Raw genomic sequence first — 5638 nt, forward strand, 5'->3', positions numbered from 1 at the left:
TCGGGATACTTATAAGATACTACCATGATTTTTTCAGATTTTTTGGTCCAAAAATAAATTAGGCCAAAAACCGGCCTTACCGACCCTCCCCCTTTAGAATTTAGCAGGTGCAATGAAATTTTCAACATTTTTGTCTGATATACAAGGGGTGTTCAACATTTTTGTCTGATATACAAGGGGTGTTCAAAAAGTAAGTTTCCCTAGTCTGCCGTTTTGCTTCAGCGTCATCTAGCGAGCTGGGACCGAACATAGTTTTAGTTTAGGATATACCGATAAGAGCGGAACCGGTCTTAGCTGCCGAAAATCTTTTTTCATCAGTACAGGCTCGGAAACCATGGAGCTACCTGTGAAAAACGTGTCCACTTGTGAGTTGCGTGCAGTTAATCGCTTTTTAACTGCAAAAGAGCTTAATGGCAACAAAATATAATTGAATTAGTGCATATTTATGGTGACAAATGCATGAGTGTGCAAATGTTGCGTCGGTGGCGTACATATTTTCTCGAGGGACGCGGAGAAGTTCATGATGAGCAGCGTGCAGGCAGGCCAAAAACCATGGAGAATAGATATAAGGAGACCAATCTGCAATGCATGGACTTCACAAATAACGGTCACTTTTCTGTTGCCAGAAGTACGCACACCCACATGTGTAAAATCACACTTACGTGTAGTTCAGAACTTTCCGAGCGTGGCGTGCCAACCGCACTTAAAATAATATATGGCCGCCTCCATTGCTTTGTTTTGACAGGTCGCTCGAACAAATAAAGAATTAATAATCAGACAAGGTTTTGTAAAATGTTTGTGGAATAAAAAATTATTTGCCGTGGAAGAGGTAGGTAGTATGTTTATGAAAATATCAAATTACTTTTACCAACACTATGCGTGCGACAGGTATTCGACGCGTTTGTAATAAAAACAATAAACATGCAACTTTTCAACACTCTGAAAGTCGTGTACACTATACACTTGAATCCAAACTTATTGGAAACTTTCCCTTTTATACAGTGATTTTTAATTGTAACATCCTTGCCTTTATTCGCAAACTATTAATTGTTCAATCATTATTTATTTACATTTGACACTCGTTCACATTGGCGGCCATATTTTTTTTAAGTGCGGTTGGCACGCCACGCTCGGGAAGTTTTGAACTATACGTCAGTGTGACTTTGCACATTTGTATGTGCGTACTTATAGCAACAGAAAAGTGTTAATTTTCAGTTCCACTAGTTTTGTCTCCTTATGTCTATTCTCCATGCCAAAAACCACCATTACAGATGACGCAGTCGCAGCAGTCGAAAAAATCATTTTTGCGGATAGGCGCTTTACAATTGACAGAATTTTGGACTCAATGCCTCCTTAAATCGATATTTGTCGAACTTCAATCCACGGAATCATAACAAATCATCTTGGTTACCATAAAGTTTGTGCGAGGTGAGTCCCACGCCTGCTTTCAGATGATCACAAACAAAAAAAACTTCAGTCTACAGGAAAATTTCTTGACATGCTTGAAGAAAAAAGCGAAAATGTTTACTCACGCATTGTGACAGGGGATGAAACGTGGATTCACCATACGAACCCTGAAGTGAAAGAATTTTTAAAAATTATTCTTTAAAAAAACAGGGCACCGATTTTCATAAACAAGGTTTGTCAAAGCTTGAGAATAGATATAAAAAATGTATTTAAGTCCAAGGGGACTATGTAGAAAAATAGTTTATAAGTCAAACAATAAATACATATGTTACTTTAACTTAAAAATTGTGTTTTGCTTTTTTCCCGGAGCAGAGAAACTTACTTTTTGAACACCCCTCGTAATTGCACATTTTTCAGGAGATTCGAACAGAATTTCTACCTGAATATATTTTCTTCGTCTGTCCTAACCTACGCTAATTTGTTTTTCTCATACACATTAAAAAAAATGTAGTTTAAATCGAGTGAAGTCTCGAAAAAAATTTTTGAGACTTAATGGCAATGGCAATGGCAATCGTAATGGCAATATTCAGGGGACATTTTGACGTATACGTTTCGTATATTTTTGAGTGTTCCAAACTGAAGGTCAAGTTCTTTCGCCAGCTATTTTGGATACAAAATTCAAAAACTGAGCGCATTTTAAACATTTTTGAGACAACTTTTTTTCAAGATTCAAACATTATCTGTACGGATATTTCTGTATAGTATTCAAAAAAGACGAACAATTTATCCTAATGCCACAGCTATCAGCTTTCTTTTGAAATTCAAAAGTATTAAAAAGTATTTGTATATTAATAGTATTTGTTCTATTTTATTTATTTTTTTTACTTATCGAAAACTAACTGCTTAAACTATCAAAAATTGTTTAGAGAAATAGAAATTTGTTAAACATAACAAGAAATATATCAAAATTATGTAGTAATTCAACAAAGAGTATCATATGATAACAATTTAAAAAAAGGTGGACCTCTGTCTGAATTTTTCGAAATTTTGAAAATAAATAATACATAATAATTTAAATAATTATTGAAATTATTAAATAATTAAGAAGTACATTTATTTAAAAAAGGGATGTAGACAAATTTACTACTTCAAGCATTGATAAAATATTTAATTTCAATCAGAAAATAAGATTATGGTCATATTTGGGGTGCTGTGTGGAGGGTAGGGTGGGTTGAATAGCGTCAAAAGCCAAAATTTGACACAATAACTTTTAAGTTTCAATTCTTTACTCTACAATTGCCAGACAATCCTTTCCGCGTGCTATAAATATGGTTTTTACGGCTACCAATAGTGTTTACACTTTTTAAAAAACCTACAGTTTGAAAATTTAACATTGGAAATTATGTTTTCAGGTATTTCCATGTCCATTGTTCATAACAAACGCATCCAAATACACCAGTATCAGTACGTTAGTAAAGTACGTTTTTTGAAGATTTGACCTTCAAAATATTTTTTTGTTTCAATTTTCATGACCATATTCGTAAGCAGTGAATGAAAAATACGTCACTACACGCTTTTCGGAAATTCATACCTGGCGAAAAAAAACCGGCAACGAGCAATGTTGCCGGCACCGACAATATTGTTGCGTTGCCGGCACCGGCAGACTAAACTGTATTTATTGAAAATAAACTTTTCGCTAAAAGTCCCAAAAAGAAAGGACAAACAGCGAAGAAAATTGTTCAACAATGAATTAGAATCAGAGTGATGAGGTAATTTCAAAACCACAACCTACTCATACATAAAACTGTCAAAGGCAATGACAGTACTTGTAATCTCGAACACAATGAGCGCCCTGTCAACTTTTATTTACGCTCATAACCTTACCACTTTTCATCATCAAAACCTGTAATGTAAAGAAAAATTATTTTCCGAATATTTTCAAGAAAAAAATGTACATTCCTTCTAAGACAATTAATAATATTTAAGACATTTGAACATGAAAACATTTTTGCAAACAATGGCTTCAATATTCACACATGCAGAGTCGTCAAATGTAGTCAATCAAAACCTTCACTTCCCTTCATTTGCATAAATAAACAATTTATTCTTCAATTGCTTTTCAGTGAACATTTCTATTTTTCATTTGTCTACAAAAAATCTGTCTTTTATTTAGTCTCTCTCTTTCTGAAAAATAACCTCCAAAACAATGAACAATCTGTCAAATTGTAAGTAGGGTTGTAAAATTTCATGAAACTTTGGTTCAATGAAAAGTTCCATGAAACTTTCAAGGTCTCGTGAAACATTGGAATGTTTCAAAGACTGGCGGGAAAATTCAAACCGCATGTACTAAGAAGTGAAAATAAATTCACATTTTCTGAAGTAATCGTTGATTAAATGATTAATTAACTAATGCAATTCATTTTGATAATTTCCCCTTAAATCAAATACTAAAAATTTATGAACTAAATTGAGTTTTATAGCAAATACAGTTACATGATTAAGAATTTTAAAAACCCAATTTTTTTTATATTAAGTTAATATATATATTAGTTATATTTAATAGACGAAGGCATTTTCAAGTATTCATAGCAACAATTTTTAATATTTTCACCAATATCACAATTTTACTGCGGAAACACTGAGAAAAATTGAGAAACACTAAATAAAATTTTTTCAAAAGTTTAAACTTGCGGCGAAGTGGCATGCTAGTAACAAGTAACTAAAAAAAAATTTACGAAATTTAAATTAGACCAAAATCCAAATTAAAAATTCCATTTAACGTCCAATAATCAAATCGATGCAAAATCCTGTTAAACAAAACAAGAATCCAACGACCAAATTTGGACCACAACGAATAAACGAAAACCAAAAAAACCCTATTGTAATCTGAAAAAAAACCAAAAAAAAACAAAAACAAAAAAAACTACAAAAAAATAAAATAAAATTTTCGGAAAAAAAATAAAAAAGAGGAAAGAAAAATGAGAAGGCAGCCAACCACATCCCCTTCTTTCTCTTTTTCTTTCTTTCGTCTTTTTTATTTTTATGACCATCAAATTACAATAAAATAAAAATAAAAAACATAAATAAATAAATCTGCATTACCAACGTTTCGGTACTCGTACAGCACCCTTATCAAGGCAAGAAAATTTTAAGTGGTAGAAATTGACAGCACCCACGAACAGGTGCTCTCTCTTTGATACTTGAGAATCGAATCAAAACATTTTTCATCAAATCAAACAAACAATTAAAACAAACAATCAACCAAACATTTTTCTTTCCTCTTTTTTATTTTTTTCCGAAAATTTAATTTAATTTTGTTGTTTTTTTTGTTTTTTGTGTTTTTTCTTCAGATTACAATAGGGTTTTTTTGGTTTTCGTTTATTCGTTGTGGTCCAAATTTGGTCGTTGGATTATTGTTTTGTTGAACAGGATTTTGCATCAACAAGTAACTAACCTGATCTGATTTCCGCGCATGCGCATATGGAAGTTCTCTCTTTTCCCTCCAATGTTTCATGAAACAATGAAACTTTGACTGTGAAACATTTGAAAGTTTTAAGGGAAAGTTTCAATGTTACAATGATGTTTCATTGCTCACAACCCTAATTGTAAGTATACACACATAACCTTACCATCCGTGAACCTTAATACTTATCTTAGTAAGAAAAATTATTTTTTGATTATTTTCACGTAAAAATGTACATTAGGGCCATGTGATGAGTGTAACAGCTGATCAAGTAAGCCCTAAGATCAATATTTTTTCTCCCATATTGAAAAATAAAAGTTTAAATAACGCGGAAATTTTAATAAATATTAAAGGATCGTTTGTGGCCTTGCAAAGAGTTGGAGGAAGAAAAAAGTTTATTTATGCAAATAATGATTATCGACGCACACATTTAGGTTTTACAGCAGAAGTTTGACTTTTAACTTTCTCTGACGGTAAGCATGCAATCTGTTTTACCCACAGACCCCTAGGAGTTCGAAGTTGTTGTTGTGAATTCGACATTAGTTCACTGTTTTTATGAATGTTTTAATTTGTGTTCTCATTTTCTATTTTTATTTGTGTTCTTCGTTACATTTATGATTCTTGGACTTGACCTTATATTTTGATTTTCGCATTGAGTATTGTCTGAATTTATGTCTAAGCCGGTCTTATCGTTTTCGTGCTATCCTTCTCTTACAAATAGTCTTGTTGCTCGGTTTCCCAATTTTATTTCCTCGCCTCATCAGTCCG

The sequence above is a fragment of the Belonocnema kinseyi genome, chromosome 9 (genome assembly GCF_010883055.1).
Source record: "Belonocnema kinseyi isolate 2016_QV_RU_SX_M_011 chromosome 9, B_treatae_v1, whole genome shotgun sequence".
Taxonomy (NCBI): domain Eukaryota; kingdom Metazoa; phylum Arthropoda; class Insecta; order Hymenoptera; family Cynipidae; genus Belonocnema; species Belonocnema kinseyi.